General features: G+C 37.4%; 1 protein-coding gene across 4 annotated transcripts in view; it reads left to right on the top strand.

Moving 5' to 3' along the window:
• Positions 1–22,727, top strand: part of LOC140714669 (protein sidekick-2-like) — a 919,455-nt gene that overhangs the window by 112,425 nt on the left and 784,303 nt on the right. The window contains exon 3 of one of the 4 annotated variants that reach the window (XM_073026120.1): positions 3,811–3,878. The exons of the other annotated variants lie outside the window; for them this stretch is intronic. The gene's annotated coding sequence lies outside the window, so the exon portion shown is untranslated. The remainder of the gene's footprint in view (positions 1–3,810; positions 3,879–22,727) is intronic. 4 annotated transcript variants of the gene reach the window in all.

The raw sequence follows: 22,727 nt of genomic DNA, 5'->3' as shown, positions 1-22,727 counted from the left end.
TTTTTATGAGTTGGAGAGGAATGCAGTTAAGGATTTTGGATGGGGGCAGGGTAAAATAAGCTGAACATAAACAAGAGATTCTACAGATGCTGGAAATCCAAAGCAAAACACGCAAAAGGCTGGAGGAACTCATCAGGTCAGGCAGCATTAATGGAGAGGAATAAGCAGTCAATGTGTCATAGAAACGTAGAAAGCCTACAACCCAATACAAGCCCTTCAGACCACAATGCTGTGCCAAACATGTACTTCAGAAATTACCTAGGGTTACCCATAGCCCTCTATTTTCTGAAGCTCCATGTAGCTATCCAGGAGTTTCATAAAAGACCCTATCGTACCTGCCTCCACCACCGTTGCCGGCAGCCCATTCCACGCACTCATCACTCTCTAAGTAAAAACCTTACCCCTGACATCTCCTCTGTACCTGCTTCTAAGCACCTTAAAACTGTGCCCTCTTGTGTTAACCATTTCAGCCCTGGGAAAAAGCCTCTGACTATCCACACGATCAATGCCTCTCATCATCTTATACACCTCTGTAAGGTCACTTCTCATCCTCTGTCACTCCAAGGAAAAAAGGCCTTGTTCACTTAACCTGAGTTTGAATTTCAATTGAGTTCTTCCAACACTTTGTGTGTGTTGTTCTGAGATGAGCTGATAATTGGGTAGATGAAAGAACAAATGCAGTTCTGTGAGCTGAATGGGACCTACATGGATGAAGATCCATTTCTTACTTTCCTTGCAGGTTTTCCAGTCCATCACTGTTGTACAGGGGATTATGTATATCTGGAGGCGGGATTGGGTCAAGCTTAGTTTTTAGTGAGGCACCAAAAGGTGTCCGGCACAAAACAGGTCGAGTAAACCTTATCTGAAATGATTGGGGCTGGAAGTGTTTCAGATTTCAGATTATTTCAAATTTTGGAACATATAATGAAATAGTTTAGGATTACCATCATTTCCAACTCTGAAGTTACGTGCTACCGGTAAGCAGTCTTTATCTCGCACTTGTTTATCACACATAAGTACTTAACAGCAAAAGTTATTACATTCCATTAATATAATGAAAATATAATGTGTGCAGGCAAACAACAGCATTTGGAGAATACCTGAATCAACTGTTGAACAACAAAAAATGGCTGACTTTGCTGTACTTTGATTAAAAGATTACATACACTTGTATTTCGCTTTTTTTGAGATTTTATGTAATCAGCATTTGTAGACTTGATTTGGTGTTAGATTTTCATCAGCAATGATCTTGGCAAACTCTTTGATGAATTTCTCTGCTGCTTCGTGATCAGCAGACACTTTATCTTTAATTTTTTTTTAATCTTTAAGATTGTTAAATGCCATTCCTTTTTTAAATTTCTGCAACCAGCCTGCTGAATATTCACAATTATCTTCAATTTTCAGTTTGTTGTGTTAGACCTTTGCTTGTTTCATGATCAGCATACTGTTAAGTGGCATTTGTTCACTCTGTCTCTGCTGAATCCACTCTTTCAATATATGATCGAGAACTTTACCTTTTGTTTTATGCACTGTTTTTCCATTTTTCATTAACTTCTTTTCATTACTTCTCAGAACTGTCTGTGGAGTGGAGAGGCCTGCAGATTGCCTGAGAAGCTTCCCAGCATTTTGTGGAATTTTCCATTTGTAGTAATGTAATCGCTCAAAAAATTTCAGATTTTGGATAAGGAGTACCTATACTTTGAAATGAATTTCAACACATTTTTTCTCAAAACAAAAAAGCTTAGTTGTAAAAAGGGCTACACAAATTAAATTTAAGGAATGTATCTCAAAGGATATGGAGAGTAGGTGGGAATGCTTGGCAGCAGTAATGTTAGGAACTGGCATTACTACAGTTCAGCAGTAAATGGTGTGGTTAAAATTCGGCATCTTTGGAGATAGCTGCATGATCAGCTGTGCAATGAGGTTATTCGAATGCTAAGGGTCTAGTTTCTCCTGAAACTGTCTTGAGGGTGTGATGGAGGGAAAAAACAACTGTGTTTCACTGGGGGGAAGTGTGTCTCATTCAAGGCTAGATGCTGACTAATGAATATCTGAGATATAGCAGAGAAATAGTTGGTCAAGCTCACCAAACCTGTTGTAGCTTAAAGACGAGACAATCTGCAGATGCTGGAAATCCAAGCAACACACAACATGCTGGAGAAACTCAGCAAGCCGGGAACCATCTATGAAAAAGAGTAAACAGTCGATGTTTTGGGACGAGACCTTTCATCCTGATATAGCTAACCCCGTTGACTGCAGTTCACATTGCCATAAATCCAGCATTGCTGTAACCATAGTTCAGTGGATTGATGGTGCATCAGTTCTTAGTATGTCTTAATTTTCATAATGAACAAGTTCAAGAAGTAAAGAAACAAATTGCTGGAGGAGCTCAGCAGGTTGAGTAGTATCTGTGGAGGGAAAAGAATTGATAACATTTCATGTCAAGATGCTATCTCATCCTGAGTTGTACAGCAGTGTTGAATTCACGGCTGTGCAAAACTACAATCAGTAGGATCGGCTGCAGTGGGTTTGCTGAATTTGTCCAACCCACTTTGTTCCTCCAGCATTTTTTTGGTTCAAATTCCAACATTCTTTCAAGTCTCCAGTATTGCTTCACCTTGATGTGTAAATGATCTGATAACACCAAAGAAATAAAATTGAAACTTTCAAATAAAAAGAGAAACTGAAAGGGAGCCATTAAGGTGAACTAGTTATATTACTTTTTGTAATCTAAAGAATTGACTTGCCCTCAAGGCATCGGTTTAGTGTTACTCTGAAAATGCATCATGTTCCACTGGTAATGATGCTAATGCACTTTCTGGCTGGCAAGACTGAAGAGCAAAGTTGGAGGAAGTGCCCTCAGGCTGCATCCTTCGAGGGAAGTTTTCAGCAGTACATCTGTTTCTGAACACTAGATCTTTTTTTAAATCAATTTGTCTAATCAGGCTTTTTTCCATACATAACAAAAAACTCCAGCCTGTTTCCACACTGTAAGAGCTCTAGCTCTGCCTAGATTAGCATCAACTGCATAGATTGCAGCCAGTGAAATTGCTATTGTTTCACACTAAGAGGGCATTTCAGATAAAACTTCAAACTGTTTGAAGTGTGCTTTATATATCAGCTAATCTTGGAAAAATCTATTCGTTAAAATTCTGTAATTAGTACTTCACTGCTTAACTATATATTCAAACAGACACTTTTTTCTTACAAAACCGAGGTACTTGAACTGCAAATCACGATGAGTTCAGTTAGTTAGTTAACATTTAGTTAGTTAACATTTAGCTAACATTCAAGTGACCTACTTTATCCATTAAATATATTGTTTCTGATTAATCATATAGATTAAATGTGGAAAATTGATTTCATAGTTCATTTCAAATGTTAAGGTTTCTGTTCTGAGCATTTCCAGGAGATACTCAGAAGTATTTCTGTTCTAAATTTGATTTATCATGACTAAATTTTAGGGCTTGCAATGAAAGCTGTAATCCTGAATTTGCTCTAGTCATTTTGTTCTGAAGAATGAGAAATGTACACTGGATTTGCCTTTAAAGGAAATCAAATATAAACATGATGTCTCTGGTGTTATATACCTGTCAATGCCATAAAGTCAATGATGTGCATCTTAGCAAAACAATTCCCTTCTTGCTATTGACATATCAGATAAATTAACCCTCTGCAGATTATTAAGTAGTAACAAATACCAGCAACTCTCTGTGAAGGTGTTGGAGTTTGGTGTTCCTTTGCAATCTAGAGGTTCTTTGGAGGTCAACAATGAGGCATAAAGGTTGTGGGTTATTGCTGTTTCATTAGGTGTTGCAAGAAAAACAGAACAACGAAGAGCTGAGAGAACAAAGAAATTGTGGCTGCCTTCTACAAAAGTGAGTGCCAACAAAAAAATAACATTCTAGTAATATGAGTTACCTGATAAAATAGCCAGATTCAAGTAGTGTTAACGTCTGCTGCAGGAAAACTATGAAGCTTTTAGAAAAATAAAGAAGCAGCCAAACTGCAATTACTGGAAAATTCACTGAACAATTACACATACATAGTTGATTGTATAAAATATAAACAAGTATAGGAAAGTTATGTTACAAGAAAAATACAAGAAATGTAACAATTTACACCCTAATCAAAAAAAAACTTTCTTCTGTTTGCTGCATTATCAATGTGAAATGGAGTTGGGACTGTGTAAGCTCAGCATGGATTGGAGATAATTTTATGTTTTCTCATGGATTTATATTTTTGTTGGTGGACTGGACCCTGAAATTATAAAGAAATTACAAATTTGTAAGTTATCTGATAAAGAGCCATTTTGGGGATTACCACTGGGTTTAGGTTTTTAAGTTGATTCGGGTGTACATCTCAGTAAGTACTGAACATTGAACCTGTTGCTGCATGTGTTGCAGCTTGACAATAAGCATCTGCTTCTTGCTAATTTGTCTGCCATGAACCAGACAGGTTTAGCAGCTGTGCAGATGATGACCAAAGATGCCCAGAAACATTGTGGGTTCCTTTGCTTGCTGAATTTAACCAATATATGAACACATTCAAATTACAATGGCGTTGTGTTGCTCGTGCCTGTTCATGCCACCAATTTTGGGATTTTCAAATCATGTTTCTTGATGCACGTGCAAATGATGTGACTGCATTGTGGAAAATTGTGATACAGACTGTTTTCAAGGATTTCAGTGTCCCTGTAATACATGGTTTGCCGTATTATATTAGTTACATTAGAAGTTGTGAATAATGTATAGATGTTACAACTCGAGTAGTTGAAATGGTTTCATTTTGTGTACTGGAAAACTCTGACACCAGTCTACTTTAATCACATGATGTAAAAGTTTGTCTGTCAGATAACTTATCCTTCATGAAGGATGAAGATCAGGTGCTGTACCTGATCTATTCTGGCGGGAGAGGATTCAGAAGTGTAGATTATTGGTGATTACATTTGTTTGAGATATTATCTGAACTTTTTAATTAATTTTAATCAGTTTTATACACGAATGAGAAATCAGTTTAGCTGGTAATAACTTTTCACTTTCTAGATATGAGTGGCAAAGTTTCAAATAAACAGCTTCCTCCCAGAAATCAAAATATGGCATGAAATTTTTATGTTTAAATTTGCATTTCAGTTTAATAAACATAAAATTAATACTTTGTACGCATCTTGATTAGATTACAAACCAAAACTGACAAAGCAGCAGTTTGCAAAAGTGATTAACAGTTAGGTGAAATAATTCATTGAACTTGGAACAGTCAAGGCAAACTGCAGAAATGCAAAGTATATTTAGACATGAGGAAGGCTTTTAGTCTGTGCCGTTGATCAGTCTGCATAGCACTGCAAGAACATATTTTATGTAATTTAGTACCAGGTCTAAACCAAGCAAGTATTTTAACACAATCTGGATTTCCTTTAAAATGAAGAAAAATAATCACATGAGAAAACCGAGATGCTGGAAATCAGAAATTAAAAGCAAAATGCTGGAAACACTTATCAACTCAGGCAGCATCTGTGAAAAGAGTAATGGCTAACATTTCAGAACGAAGATGAATGAATCTGATTCCTGAACTCTTTCTCTTTCCATGGATGCTGCTCAACTTGTTCAGTGTTTGCATCATTTTCTGTTCCTACTTAATATTAACTGTTTTTGTTTAGAACACATTATGCAGCTATGATCTGATAATCCAAATCTATCAGTTAATTCCTTTAGACAGTTACAAAATTGATTTTCCTTAAACTACCATTTTTTTTAGGGTTTATTGTTTTGGAGTGCTGCTTCAGAAATCTACAATTTACCAATGTACACCATCTCAATAATCAATGTACTGTCCTCAAATTTGCATCTCATGTCAGGAAATTTCATGAGGAATTAAGCAATCTGCATGCATCTGATGCTGGTTTTAACTGTAGTAAGTGAAAATAGTGAATTTGCATCAGCTGAGGCATTTTTATATTTCAGAGAACTGTTGTTTACTGTAATCTTAATCAGAAATTGATTGCTTATTGACAGATTGATAGTTAAAATGCAAACAATTAGATCAACGAAGTAACATCGGTTTAAAAAAAAATCAATCCTGTTCATTAATTCTAAACTAAGGTTCACTTAGAACTGTGGTTCCCAACCTTTTTTTGGCCATGCCCCACCTAATCACCTCTAAAATCCTGATGCCCCCTGTGGTGATATATAATTCTTATTATTCAAAAAGTGAACTCCTGTTCACCTGGAGGAAGCCTAAAAGACCATTAATTTGGTTTAAACAAGCTTCCAAAGAACATGGCATTCATGAAAGAGAAAAATAAAAGAATCAAAGGACTGTTAAAGTTCTGAGGAAAAAAAAGAACATTAAGTGATATTAAAATAATAATAATAATAATAAATAAATAAAACAATGCCGATTCATTTCTACAGCATACAAAGACAGATACACCGTTTAAAAGAGATGACATAATGTACACACCTTCACACCACCAAGAACCAAAAGCTACTGCAAAAAGCAGCATTGGCGCGACCTCGTACAAGTTTCTTACGCGTTTGGACTTGTTCATTCATTCCTTCCTACATCAGACAATTCATTAATTTAATTATGAAAGCCATTTGATGGTTGTAATGATGGTGATACACTATATATACAGTACATATGCAATTACACATGTACATACACACAAGTATTCTTATGTATGCATACTGTATATACACATATGTATTAACTCGCACACACACTCATACTCACACAGACTTACTAGAAAAAATTCACTGTTAATAACTCATTCTCGAATTGCCCCCCTTAAAAATCAAATTACCCCCCTGTGGGGCGTACGCCCCACGTTGGGAACCACTGACTTAGAAAGAAAGACATTGCTGAAGTCTCAAGTCATTAAACAGACATTCTTGGATTCGAGTTTTGATTCCAGGTACAATAATTAGAAAATAATAGGTTTTATAAGACCATGACATAGGAGCAGAATTAGGCCATTCATCCCATGGAGTCTGCTAAGTCATTCCATCATGGCTGATCCCAGAACCCACTCAACCCCATACACCTGCCTTCTTGCCATATCCTTTGATGCCCTGACCAATCAGGAAACAATCAACTTCCATCTTAAATTCTGCTGAATTTCTTCTAAAATTCCATTGAGTACAGGCCCAAAGCTGCCAAAGGCTACTAATGTGTTAACCCCTTCATTCCCCTCTGTAATTCCCTTTATTCCACTGTGATACTGATACATGTGAGTTATGCTTCTCCCCCTCAAATTGCAGTCTGAATTCAATCATATTATGATCACTGCCTCCCAGGGGTTCCTTTACATTAAGCTCCCTTATAAGATCTGGGTTATTACACTACATCCAGTCTAAGATGGCCTTTCCCCGAGTAAGCTGAAGCACAAGCTGCTCCAGAAAGCCATCTCACAGGCATTCAACTAATTCCCTCTCTTGCGATCTGGTACCAACCTGATTTTCCCAATTGCCTTGCATATTAAAGCTCCCCCATTACAATTGTATCATTACCCGCCCTTTCTAGATCCCTTTGCAATTTCAACCCCACATATTGGCTAATATTTGGAGGCCTATATATGATTCCTATAATGGTCTTTTTTTTTTTGCCCTTGCAGTTTCTCACCTCCACCCACAAAGATTCAACAGTCTCTGACCCTATGTCACCTCTTCCTAAAGATGTAATTCCATCTCTTACCAACAGAGCTGCATCACGGCTATGCCTTCCTGTCTGTCCTTTTGATACCAAGCATATCCTTTGATGTTTGGCTCCCAACCATGGCCTTCTTTCAGCCACGACTCAGTGATGCCCACAACATCATACCATCCAATATCTAATTGCGCCACGAGTTAGTGCACCTTATTCCAAATGCTATGCACAATTAAATACAGGCACCTTCAGTTCTGCAATCTTTGTCCTTTTGAATTTTGCCTCTGTGGTACAATTTAACTCTTTGCTCTGTCTGCATTTGTATCCAGTCATTGGCTTGTCCTTCCTTTCATTCATGTTACATCTATCATCTACTTCTAAACCCGCTGGCTCATTCTCAGCTCTATCGTACTGGTTCCCATCCCCCTGCCATTTTATTTTAAACCAATCCCAGCAGCTCTAGTAAACCTGCTCATAAGAATATTGATTCCCCTTGGATTCAATTGCTCCAGTTCTTCAGCCACGCATTTATCTGCCACCTCGTTCTATTCCTATCCTCAATGTCGCATGGCACAGGCAGCAATCCCAAGATTACTACCCTTGAGGTTGTGCTTCTCAGCTTCCTTCCTATCTCCCTGTATTCTTTCTTTCAGGAACTCCTCCCTTTTTCTACCTATGTTGTTTGTACCAATATGTACCATGATGTCAGGCTGCTCAACCTCCCTTTTCAGGATATTGTGGGCTTGTTCAGAAACATCGCGGACCCTGGCACATGGGAGGCAATCGACCATCCATGTTTCCTTTTCACATCCACAGAATCGCCTGTTCCCCTGACTATAGAGTCCCCTATTACCATCCTCTTCAGTTCCCTACCCTTCTGAGCTACAGGTTTGATGGTATTAAGACACAGTGGCAACAAATAATGCCCGTCATCAGTTCTGAATTTAGCATCAAGGCGTAATTTGAACCAGGCATAGCTGAAGTTTAGATTTGTGTCAGATAGAGTTTTACTTTTAATTAACTTTGGCCATGTTATGCAGATGTTCAGAAATTCTTGTTATAGGCCTCCTGCAGTTAATTACACATGTAGATAATCTACCTTATTCTGTAGCCTAGTGACATGACATGGATTTGCATAATTGATTAATTCAGTTCACACCAGTTGAATTGAAAAGCTCCACTATCTATATTACTTTTATATTTTTATCATTAACAGCTATTCACATAGAACATAGAAATTTACAGCACATTACAGGCCCTTCGGCCCATGTTGTTGTGCCAACCATGTAACTTACTCTAGAAACTGCCTAGAATTTCCCTACCACTATTTTTCTAAGCGCCATGTATCTATCTAAGAGGCTCTTAAAATACCCTATTGTATCCACTTCCACCACCGCCACTGGTAGTACATTTCACGCACTCACCACTCTCTGTGTGAAAAAATTACTCCTGGCAGCCCCTCCATATCTATTTCCAAGCACCTTAAAACTATGTCCCCTTGAGTTAGCCATTTCAACCCTGGGAAAAAGCCTCTGGCTATCCACACGACCAATGCCCTTCATCATCTTATACACCTCTATCAGATCACCTCTCATCCTCCATCACTCCAAGGAGAAAAGGCCAAGCTATTATTTGGTATAAATAATATTATTCACTTCAATTGTATGGGTTTATGCCCATTTGATATAAATGGACATAACCCCATACGCTTACTTAAGTACGAACCAAAGCAAAGCAACAGTATTGAGCATGGCATCAAATAGTTTTGTCTAGAAATAATTTAGTGGTGTTACTGTGCTTGTTTCAATAATACTAACTGGATTAAGTTTGGATGACAGTTTAACGAAGGATAATTGCCCAAATCTGTCAATGGTAGAGCAGCAGCCTTTGCTAACAAGCTGTACAAAAAGAGCTCTCTTAGATCTAGTGTTCACGTGCTCCATGTTGTTCTTCTCTTGGCTCCATGGTATCAACTCAGACTTGTTAGAGTTATTGACTGACCAACCATCAGGAAAGTAGAAATAATTAACTTTTAAATTTAATTATATAAAAAAAAGTTGTTTGTGCCAGATAAAGAGTGGAACATACAGGATTAAATTAGAATTTGAAATGTCACAAACAATTAGAATTTAATTTTGATACAATTAGAATTAGAAATAATTAATTTAAATCCCTTTTTAAAAAATCTAACAGTCATAGACCTGATTTTATTCTCACAAATCAATGAATACGTTGTAAAAAAAAGATCACTCCCTACTTGTACATAGTTTTTTCCTTTCGCTTGTTTTTTCTTTCCACTCTTTTCTATAAGTGTATACCTGAGATAAATACTTTGTGGAGATTTGTGATATATATGATTATATGATATATATGTACAATGTCTGAAATACTTCTTATGGAAATGTTTGTTTGATGATGAACTTCAATAAAAAAATAAATTACAAAAAAAAATTACAGTTAAGTGAAGAAATTACAAACAAGTGAGTAAAACAAAGGTTTTGTTTAGGGCTGGACTATTTATTAAGAAGTTACTCAGATAATGCACACCAGTTATAAGCTCTCCTCGATTTATGTAATGTAATATTTCCAGCTTTCTATTCAGCAGGCCTTATTCATAAATGTCTAAAATTTAGGGCAGCTCAAGTGAATTTCTGGGATTCATTTAGAATGAATCTGCAAATAAGTAGTGTTGTTATCTTTGATAATGCTATGCTGAAAAATCTGTGAACAGAAATTCAGATGTTGCTATTTCACCAAGAAAATGTTGATAATTTCACTGATCTGAAAGGAATCATACCACTCTATGTTTAAAGAATGTTAATTACAGTCTGCCTGCATGCAATTGTTACTGAAATTCAGTGTAAGTAGTAAATAATAGGGAAATGCACTCATCATCAACCTTTCCCTAGGCTTGTGGTATGCTATTTACTCCCATTTTTGAAGCACTACATATCTCTGTCAAGCTGTCTGGAGATTGACTAATATTTACAAATGATTAACAGTTTTGATCACACCTTCTTGCAGCTAAAATTCAAATAGCTCACAGTCTTTCATATGTATCAGTTCCAACTTTGAAGACTATCTGCACTTCAATTGATTTTAAAGCTCAGCAAAAAAAATTGGCACAGAATTGAGCCGTGAAAAGGCTTGAGTATTCTATGGAAGATGAGAAAATAAATGATACAGTGAGAAAGTATTAGATGTGGTTATAAAATTGGCTTGGTACCAATAGATGACATAAATTTATCTTTGAAGCATAATTTTGAACAGGTTAAAGGGCTCAAAATGCTGACTAATTAAACATTTATTTTGAATGTTCAACATTCATATATTGTCATCCAAACAGCGGAAAATGTAAGATACTGATATCGTTTCAAAAGAATCTAATCCATATAATATCCAATCGACAGTTTTTACAAAAAATATATATTGATTAATTTTTATTCTATTTCTTTCCTGTTCTCCCCACCTACCTGTCAATCAAAAGCATTACTCCTGCAGTTGTGTCATGCCAGAAGTAAAAATCTATTGCTATGATGTTTGAGCTGATAGTGCACTGATTAAAATGTGAAGGGCAAGAAGTAGTAAGCAACTTTATTTTAAATGTAGTAGATTTTCTGCAGGATTTCTTAGTAAATTCAATATTTTCTGTTCCTCATCAAGTCAGTATAGGTTCCTTCTGGAGCTTCATGGAATATCACAATGTTTTTCTGATTTGAGAGATGGCAATCTCTCAAATTAAAATCTGACTTGATAATAGCTGATTTGAACGTCAGGAATGTAACTTCTGATAAGTTTTTGATTTAGATCAAAGATCAAATATTAATCAAAAACAGAGGAAACATGCAGAAAATATTGAGCAAATTATCCTCAGAGTAAAGTTTTGACTTGGCATGGCTATGTTTGATCTAACTTGAACTTGATTGTTTTATCAGAGTATAGATGCAATTCAATGCTTATAATTGTATCCTGTCAGACTCCAATGAATGGCAGGCTCTATTTCCAATATGCAGCTTTAGAATTTGATTTTATATCAAAAAATTCTCAACCATTTGCTCAGCCTACCCTTTTGCAAAAGATATTTTGTGCAACTGAATGCAGAATTTTCAAATGCTGCCATTAACCACATTGTGACAATAATTTTGTACTCTTCAACCAAGCAGTATCCATTACCTGAAATAGAAATGATTAAGAGGTGAAACTGCTCAGCAAGTTAATTTCAAGGCAATCAACAACAATTAGAGTGTGACTGCTTATAATGCAACTTGCATATGCACAGTTGGATCTACTCCATATTTAATTGCCTGAACACCAGATGGATTCATTAGTGGTAGCACCAGATACCATTTTGAGATGCCATCATTGTCGAGATCGAGGATGATGGTTTTTGTTCCGTTTCCATAGAGCGAAGATGCCTGTGCGTGTATTTAATGTGTACTTGATGTTGCACTCCAAGAAGCACATGATACTTCACAAATCAACCAACTGATTCCAGTGGCATGGAAACCACGACAATTGGCGCTGATGGATTTGTTGCAGCCTTCATCCACCTTCACAGCCGTTGAGTTTGAAGTAACTTTGTCCACCTGTTCCACCATTGAGGTCTTGGTTGGATTGTGCTTTGTCAGAGACCTCACCCTCAACCTTACCGCCATGGGTACCAGGAGCATAGTTCCAGATGGCATCGCTCTCGGAATCTTAGGACCACACAAGTTTTTCCACCACGTCAAGGTGACAATCCATGGAGAAGATTTTGAGATGCACAACAAGAATAAATGCCTATTGCAATTTTGATGAAAGGAACTAATGACCTTGATGAGGGAAAGGATCTTTGAACTCTTCCATTTATTTAGAGGGATTTACCCAGAATTGGATTGAAGGAAACAACTTATCATAGTCATTCTTCTTATCTGATCAACAAGTTTGCAATTTCTTCCAGGTTTTATAATCTGCCTCTTCACAGCAAATGGCCTTTGAGGAGAACCTGTATGTAAAATCCTCTTTGCAATAAGGTTCTGAATACATGTAGTACTAAATGAGTCTTGTGCTGCTGGTTTAATTCATGAAACTTGTCTTTTTCTAACCATTTCTTTTGTCGGTGTTATGAAGTTAATTTTATGTCCATATGTTTGCACAGTTCTGTTTTGGCAAACAGCTCTGTCAAAGAGAGGCCTTTGATTTGAGGCATATGACTTTGGGTCATATGGCACATTACATTGAGGGAATAAGAAAAAGGAAGCATTGTCATGTTGAGGAATCCAGCTAAAGAGTAGGTGACATCACAGAATGAAGGGTGCAGTTAATGAGCTAAAGAGCTGATTAACAGAACTGTACTTTCAGAATGTCATTTAAAAATTAGCATCAAAAGGGAGTCCATGAAAGAGAGCTTGAGACTGCTTTGCTCTGGCCAGGGGTATGACTCTTCTAATAAAAAAAAATTAGGGGCAACTGATGTGTACAAGATGATGAGAAGCATTGATCATGTGGATAGTCTGAGACTTTTTCCCAGAGCTGGAATAGCTAGCACAAGAGGGCACAGTTTTAAGGTGCTTTGATGTAGGTACAGAGGTGATGTCAGGGGTAAGTTTTTTACTCAGAAAGTCATGAAATGGGCGTGGAATGGGCTGCTGGCGACAGTGGTGGAGGCAGATACGATAGGGTCTTTTGAGAGATTCCTGGACAGGTACATGGAGCTTAGAAAAACAGAGAGCTATGGGTAACCCTAGGTAATTTCTAAGATAAGGACATGTTCAGCACAGCATTGTGGGCCAAAGGGCTTGTATTGTACTGTAGGTTTTCTATGTTTCTAACCAAAACTGTTCAAATGTTCAGAAAAGAAGTAATCTGCAAATCCAGAAGTTAATATTTTGTAGAAGCTTGGGATGTCCCATGAGGGATATTTGCCCAATTCCATTTGTTATCCGATGCAGAACAGTTCATCTACTATTGTGTTGAAGAAATACTTTCAGTGGATTCCAATTGATTTCCAGTTAATTTTAGCCATCATTTAATCAGGCAGCCTCTTATTTGTAATGACTTGTAAAGAACAAAATCTAATCAAGAAAATAGCTGGTATGCCCTTCATTTATTTGGGACACTGTGCCACTTAATTGGACAAGGAGACTGTTGCCAAAGTTTCTGACTTGCGTGGCCATTGAACACTACATTGTGTTTAGAGCGTATAGTTTTAAATAGCGTCAGATGATTGTTTATGCTCAAAAAGCAGTGTGATTTAGTCACTGATGGTGAGAAATAAACAGAAGGACAATTTGGAACTGTTCTGCTCACTTCAGTTTCAAGCATTCAGGATTGGAGATGCTGGAACTGGCCAGGAGTGAAAATGAAACAATTTGAAGGTATGAACAATTACCTTGAATGTTGCAATGAAAATGGAGATTTGGAAGATGCGATCATTGAAAGCATTGTAGGAAGGCAGTTCTTTATGCGCACTAGATGTTTGCACTGATCTTGTTCATTTACAGTCAATCAAAAGAACACAACACCGTAGTCTGGATGAATTCCCCCACCAAGAACTACAGTATTAGGAATTAAAATACAGTTTTATAGTACTGTAGTAGTGTTCTAATTTGTTGTATATTTCATTTAAACACTAAGATTCTTACTCAGTTAAATGGTAGTTTGCCTTTTTTAAACCTTTTTAACTTTTTCCATGAAGCTTCAGCTAATTGCAGCAGCTGCTTAATTGGGCCAAAATATACAGGTCCTGATGTGCCCCAATTAACTTGAATCCATTGTATTTTGTTTCAACTATTTACTGTGTTCTTTGACAAATACAAAAATACTTTATCTTTAGAAATGTTTTAATCAAAGTGTTGTTCTTTCGATTGGATAACATTTTTAACAAAGTTACAAAAATTGTTTTAAATTGGAAAAGTTGATTTCTGTGTTTACATAAACTAGTTACCTTAATTGAAATGGCAGATATTCGAATTTTCTCAGAAAATCCTGCAAGTACTCAACAAGTGAAAGAGAAGCATAGTTAATCTTTTCAGTTGATAACTTGTTTTGACCTATACATTAATTCAATTTTATCTTACCACAGATGCTATCTGATCTGGTACATATCCTCAACATTTTAAAAAAATATTTCATAGAGCTGTATATCCTAGTTAACTGATTCTACCATGTTTAAGGGTTCGCTAGATTCTGTAGATGAGAGCAGAAAGTTGCACGAAGACATTGATAGATTAAGGAACTGACCAAAACTGGCAGATTGAATTTCACTGTGGGAAAATGTGAGCTTCAGCAATTCAGAGTGAAGAAAGACAGACTGAACTACCAGTATTTTCTAAATGGCCAAGAGCTGCATGTAATGTAAGTTCTGAGAGATTTGGGAATCCTAGTACAGAATTATGAAAAGCTAGTGGTTAGGAAGAAAAAGTAATTAAGAAGGCAAATTTGGTATTGGGCTTATCCTTGTGAGGGCTGGCATATAAAGGATTGAAAATTATGATATTGTGCATTGTGCTCTGGTGAGTCTCCTTTTGGAATACTATATTCAGTTAAGACAGTACACCTTGATGGAATTGCACCACTGATTCACCAGGTTAATATTGCAGCTAAAATGGGGGAAACTCCATTGAGTTTAGAAGACTTAGTTGATCTAATTAAGATATTTTATATGATGAAAGGATTTGGTGGGCTAGATAGAATGGGAATGCAGATCAAAGAACTACAACTTTAAAATTAGAACTGATCATTGAGAAGTATTGATGGAAACAATATCTTCATGCAAAGGAAAGTATAAATGTGCAGGAATCTTCAAAATGCTGATGACACTAGCTCATTTGAAATTATTCAAAGTTAATTTTATAGTTTTCTGTTAGGTTTATCCTCACTGGCAGACACCTAGTGATCACTATTAGGTACCTCCTGTAGCTAATTAAGCAGCCACTGACTGTATGATTGTGGTCTCCTGCTGTTGTAGCCCATCCACTTCAAGCTTGGATGTGTTGTGCATTCAGAGATGCTCTTCTGCACACCACTGTGTAGCACATGGTTATTTGAGTTATTGTTGCCTTTCTTGTCAGTTGAACCAGTTTTGCCATTCTCCTCTGACCTTAACAAGGCACCTGCACCCGCAGAACTGCTGCTTTTTGTTTTTTTTCCACCGTTCTCTGTGAACACTGGAGAAAGTTGTGCGTGAAAATCCCAGGAGATCAGCAGTTTCTAAGATGCTCAAACCATTCTGTCATGTAGATCACATTTCTTCCCTATTCTTCTATGTTTAGTTTGAGCAACAACTGAACCTTTTGATCATGTCTGTGTGCTTTTATGTCATAGAGTTGCCACATGATTGGCTAATTAGATATTTGGATTAATGAGCAGGTGTACAGCTGTACCTAATAAAGTGACCACTGTGCGTATGTCAACTAAAGACACGTTCTTCACCTTGGTTCCAGCAGGAATTTCCAGTTTACTCTCAGTCAATTGACCATGAAGCAAAGCATATTAATACATTGTCATGAATTAGTTAAGAAAGACCAATAAGTTCATGTTTATTGGCACAGTTTTTCATGCACAAGGTATAAATGCCACAAAAATTAGCTCTTAGAAGCAGTAGCACAGTATATTACAAGATGAGGATAAACATAAGCTAACATAAATTATATCTAACTTGTACAGTATATGTGGAAAATTAACAAAATAAACATAATGGTATGAACTGAGGGAGGAAAAAATGTAGTCTGATCATGTTAACATTTCTGTACTTCAACTCATTGAATTAATATCCTCTCCTGTGCTGCCACAAATCTCCAATAGCTTTCTTCAGAAGTTCTACCAAATTTACTTTCAAAGGACTGTCCCTGGTAAGAAAGCCCTCAAAAATTGTTACTCTTTAGTTGAGAAATCAGCTGATGAATTTCCTTCTCACTTGTTACTGGCATGCATACCAATTGGACTTTTTCTTTGAACATTTTTGTTCTAATTGCAGGTTTGAAAAAACTAATTACCAATAAATTTTTAAATTGCTCTAAAAATCGCAGCTTCATCAATTTCTCATAACTGATATTCTATATAACTTTCAAAGTCTAATAAAATCTTTCCTAGTCTTGGTTTTATATCCAGAACAAGATGATATAATACCTTTATAGTCAAGCAATATAACTTGTTTGATCTGTCCATTATCTTTCAGATATCACAGCTGATTGCTCTAATTATATACACAAGAGATTCTGCAGATGCTGGAAATCCAGTGCAACACACACAACATGCTGGAGGTTCCCATGTAGGGTAATGTCATGGTGGAAATGTACATAATTCACAACCACCAACATTGAGTTGGAGTTCACTTTAAGAGGCTGGTTTGACATGATGAGGTAATTATGTAAAGGGCTTTGATTGCGCTTTGTGTTCAGCATTTTGGAGTTCAGTGAATGAGTTACATGGTTTTTTTCTTAAACATAAAACACTTTATGTCATTTTATTTGTAAAAACCTACACTCGGTTAGACAACATCAATGGGAATTAATCGACAGTCAACAATTTGGGTTGAGACCCTTCTTCAGGATTGAGAAGGAAGGGGGAAGATACCAGAACAAAAAGGTGGGAGGAGCAGACGGAGGATGAGCCAGAAGATGATATTTCGAGCCAGGTGGGTGGGAAAGGTAAAGGGCTGGAGAAGAAGGAATTTGATAGGAGATGAGAATGGACCATGGGAGAAAGGGAAGAAGGAGGACACCAGGAGGAGGTGATAGGCAGGTAAGTAGAAGGGGTAAGAAGCCCGAGTAGGAAAAGAAAAAAGAGGAAAAAATTTTTCTGGTAGGAGGAATCAATGGTGGTTATTAAGTTTAGAGGTTATCTAGATGGAATATGAGGTTTTGCTTCTCCACCCTGAAGTGGCCTCATCATGACAAAAGATGAGACCATGGACTGACATGTTGGAATGGGGTCGGGGATAGGAATTAAAATGGTTGGCCACTGAGAAATTCCACTTTTGGCGGATGGAGTGGAGGTGCTTGATGAAGCGGGCCCGGAATGTACCTTGTGTCTCACCATTGTTAGAGAAGACCGCATCAGGGGCACCGGATACAATAGACAACCCCCAACAGGTTCGTAGTGAGGTGTTGCCTTACCTGGGAGGACTGTTTGGACTCCGAATGGAGGTGAAAGGGTAGTTGCAGCATTTCCATCGTTTGCAGTGTTGTGTGCCAGGAGGAAGATTATATGCTCTAATTATATGCCTTTATTAAATAAACTGGTGTAGGAACCAGAAGTCAATTCTTCAATGTCACCATGGCTAGTTGCAAAATAGAATTTGGTAAATCTAATGTTTATCATCAGAAAAATATGTTCTGTAAAGCAGCTTCAAGTTGGCTTCAGTTGCACCTGTACTCAAGAAGAACATGGTAACCTGCTGCAATGACTACTGTAGCACTTACATCTGTAATGATGAAGTGTTTTGAGAGGCTAGTGATGAAGCATATGAACTTCTTCCTGAGGAGTGACTTCGATCCACTTCATTGGCTCTTCACCCAACCCTGGAACATCTAAATAGCAACGATGCACACATCAGGATGCTCTTCACCGACTACAGCTCGTCATTTAACACTATCATCTCCTCAAAACTAATGAATAAGTTTCAAGACTTTGGTATCAATTCCTCTGCACAACTGGATCTTCTATTTTATCACTTGTAGACCCCAGTCTGTTTGGATTGGCAATGGCATCTCCTCCACAATCAGCATCAACACAGGTGCACTATAAGGCTGTGTGCTTAACTCCCACTCTAGTCGCTTCATACTTACGATTGTAAGGCTAAATACATCTCCAATGCCATATTTATGTTTGCTGATGACATCACTGTTGTTGGCCAAATCAAAGGTGGTGATGAATCAGCATATAGCAGGGAGACTAAATCTGACAGAATCATGCATCAATAGCAATCTCTCACTCACTTTCAGCAAGACCAAAGAGCTGATTATTGATAACAGGGGGAGGATACCAGAAGTCCGTGAGGCAGTCCTCAGCAGGGGATCAAAGTGGAGAGGTCAGGTAACTTTAAATTCCTTAGTGCTATCATTTCAGAAGATCTGTCCTGGGTTCAACACATAAGTGCCACAACAAAGAAGGCTTTGCAACACCTCCACTTTCTTAGAAATTTGCAAAGATTGACATGTCGTCCAGAACTTTGACAAACTGCTATTAAGATGCACAGTGTAAATTATACTGACTAGTTGCAACCTAGCTGGGTATGAAACCACCAATGTATTGGAACAGAAAAGCCTGCAAAAAGTAGTGGATACAGCCCAGTTCTTCCCGGGTAAGGCGCTCCCCGACACTGAGCACAATGATAAGGAGTGTTGTTGCAGGAAAGCATCAAGGATCCCACCATCCAGACTAGGCTCTCTTACTGCTGCTATCAGGAAGGAAGTACAGGAGCACTGGTCCCACACCACCAGGTTCAGGAACAGTTATTACCCCCTCAACCATCAGGCTGTTGAACAGAGTAGTTAACTTCACTCACCCTAACACTGAACTGATTCTACAACCTATGGATTCACTCTCAAGGATTCTATAATTCATGTTCTCGATATTTATTTTATTATTATTTTGTTTGTACTTTTTTCTTTTTTGCATTTGCAGAATTTGTTGCATTTTGCACATTGGTTGTTTGTCTTAATGTGTAGTATTTCATTAATTTTATTACATTTATTTGTATTTACTGTGAAGACGCACTGTAAAATTAACCTCAGAGTAGTATATGGTGACATATATGTACTTTGATAATAAATTTACTTCAAACTTTGAACTTTAAATAATGGCTTGACAACAGTCTGGATGAATTATTGTCTACAAGAATAAAAACCCACCGCTAAGTCATATATTTCTTTCTGTTTTTTGTTGCTATTGGAATAATTCAGGACTGGCAATAAATGTAATCCTGCCGGCTTTGTCTATGTCCCAAGAGCAAATTCTCCAGAAAGCCTTGTACAGCTACGTGTTTTCCATTATAACATCAAAAACATTTCTTTGCATCAGTACACTACATCACTGTTCCGTTCAACACGCAACACTGGCTCAAAAGATTACAAGGAGGATTTGAATGACTCAGAATATAAAGCCAATTTTAACTTGTCCATGGTGAATGAAGAAAGTTCTACCAACGTTTTCTGTTTCTTGTGTTACAGTAGGTTTTTGCTTCCACATTTTATGCTGAAATGTGCATTTTTGCATCATTTTTCCCTGCCATTAATTTTTAAATTGAACCAATGTCCTGAAGTTTCTGTATTTTCTAGTTTCTTAAATAACTTCAAGCTGTCTCCATCTTTAACCATCTGTTAAAGTCAAGCTCAAATGCCTCTTTTTCTACTGAGTCTTACTTGAATAGTAACAGGCTCTTGGCTCTTCCTTACATCAGCAACAGAGTCAAATATTGTTTGCAAAGAATGAACACAATATTTAAAGTGGAATTTGCTTGGTTACAGTATGTGCCAATTTTTTGGATATGTAGATCAGTATCTAATATATTTTGTTGAATGCTACTTTGACATGATTGGATGTGGTCAGCTGGTCTAGAAGATTAGAATACATGAGATGCAGGGTGAATTTGCAAAATGGATATAATTTTTGCTAATGGACCATTTTAGGTTTGATGTTATGGACACAAAATTAGTAAGAAATCACGTGGTTAAAGATCCCCTGTGGATAGTAATTAGAGTACAATGGAATTTCACACAGTTTGAAATGAACAGCAGAGGTTCATAACTAGTGTAAATTATCCTGTAAGCAACCAGGTCATTATTAGAGTAAACAGCCAATATGACTCCCTTGTTCAGAAGAAGAGAAAAGCAGAAGACAGTGAACTACATTCTCGTTAGTTTAACAAACATTATTTTTGAGACATTAAAGTCAGTAATAAAAGTTGGTTTTGTGTAAGAATGCAGAAGATAGAGTGGAGAGTTGCTTTTCAGATGAGAAACCTGCAACCGTTCCCGTGCTGTAAGCATTGGCACTGCACACTCTTCGAGAATTGTGTGCAGTTCTTGTTGCCAAGCAAAAAGATTAAATGGCATTTTTTTTGTCATATGTACATTGAAACATAGTGAAATGCACTGTTTACATCAACAATTAACACAGTCCGAGGATGTACTGTAAGTGTCACCATACTTCTGGTACCAGCATTGCATGCCCACACTTACTGAACCTAACTCAAACCCGTATGTCTTTGGAGTGTGGGAAGATGCCAGAACACCCAGAGGAAATCCACACAGCAATGGGAGAATGTACAAATTCCTTACAGACAATGCAGAATTAGCAGTTCAATCACTGGTGTTGTAAAGTGTTATGCTAACTGCTATGCCTTTGTGCCACCTACAGAATGGGAAGGATGTGATTAAGGTAGTAGGGATGTTGCAGTAAAGATTTAAAGGAATGTTGCCTAAACTGGAATATACAGAGAAATTGGATGGCTAGGACTGTTTTCCCTGGATCAAAAATGCTGAAGTTAACTGTACAGAGGTTTATAAAACTGAGGCCCATAGATAGAATAAATAGTCAATCTTTCCTCTCAGGCGGGGAGTCTAAAACTAGAGGGCATAGGTTGAAGATAAGAGGATGGAAATTTAAAGGGGATAAGAGGGGAAAATGTTTCCAAAGTGGTGGGAAAATGGAACAAGCTAACAGTAAAATAACAACTTTTAAAAGACAAGAGTACAGAGATTGGAAAGGTTTAGAGTGCTCTAGGCCATAGGCATATTAGTCAGCATGGACAAATGGGATCATGAGGCCTGTTTCCAGACGGTGTAACTGTATGAGTCTATAAATGTTGAAATATTTGATAATCATGATTTTTTTCTGTTTCACTGACAGCAATTTCAACAAAACATTTGGAGTACAAATACCAAATTTGTAGCCTTTGTGCATTACCAATATCCATGCTATGATCGAATCAGGACAGAACCACGCAATGACATATTCAAACTAACATAATTAGAAGTTTACAGTGGCTGTTCCCTGAGTGTTTACAATGAGTCTTTGAAACTTATTTGCTCATATAAATTAAGCTTAGGTATGGATTTCAATGATAAAATCCAGGGCTTTCCACTTACAACTTCCTTTTCACTTTGGCAAATATTCCCAAAGTGATAACCACAGCCTTCATCATTCAACTAATTTGTTCACTTCAAAAATTTGTATTATTTATTCTTTGTATTAAATGTCATAGCTGCACAGCTGGAAGTGTGAAGTAAGATCCATTTGAACAGTTGGTGTTTGCAGTGTGAATTAAATATTATAATGAGTTCTGTGAATGAGATTATACAGTGAAAACATCTTTCTTTTGAGAAATGTGTAGAATTTTATACCTTACAATGTTACGGTGTCAAGTGTTTAGAACTTGGGCGATTTTCTCTCTGTAGAAGACCTGCTGAAACGAGTTTTTTTTCTTTCCAATAGGTCTAGTGTAATTTGTATTTTTTCCAAGTTTACACATTTCAATTCCACGTCCCATTCTGATATGTCTATCCATGGCCGCCTCCACTATCAAGATGAAGCCACACTCAGGTTGGAGGAACACCTTATATACCGGCTGGGTAGCCTCCAACCTGATGGCATGAACATTGACTTCTCTAACTTCTGTTAATGCCCTTCCTCCCCTTCTTACCCCATCCCTGACATATTTAGTTTTATTTTTCCTCTCTCTGCCCATCACTCTGCCTGTTCTCCATCTCCCTCTGGTGCTCCCCCCCCCCTTTCTTTCTCCCGAGGCCTCACGTCCCATGATCCTTTCTCTTCTCCAGCTCTGTATCACTTTCACCAATCACCTTTCCGGCTCTCAACTTCATCTCACCCCCTCTGGTCTTCTCCTATCATTTCGCATTTCCCCCTCCCCCCACTATTTTCAAATCTCTTAGTATCTTTCCCTTCAGTTAGTCCTGACGAAGGGTCTTGGCCCGAAATGTCCTGGCTCCTAGATGCTGCCTGGCCTGCTGTGTTCCACCAGCATTTTGTGTGTTGTTTGTTTTTCCAAGTTACTTAATTTTCTAAGCAAGTGATTAGTATAAAATAATGAGGGGAAACCTGCTGGTGTGATAAGTCATGGTAGATGATGAAAATGAAAA

The sequence above is a fragment of the Hemitrygon akajei genome, chromosome 22 (assembly GCF_048418815.1).
Source record: "Hemitrygon akajei chromosome 22, sHemAka1.3, whole genome shotgun sequence".
Taxonomy (NCBI): Eukaryota; Metazoa; Chordata; class Chondrichthyes; order Myliobatiformes; family Dasyatidae; genus Hemitrygon; species Hemitrygon akajei.
This window is presented reverse-complemented; position numbering and strand designations above follow the sequence as displayed.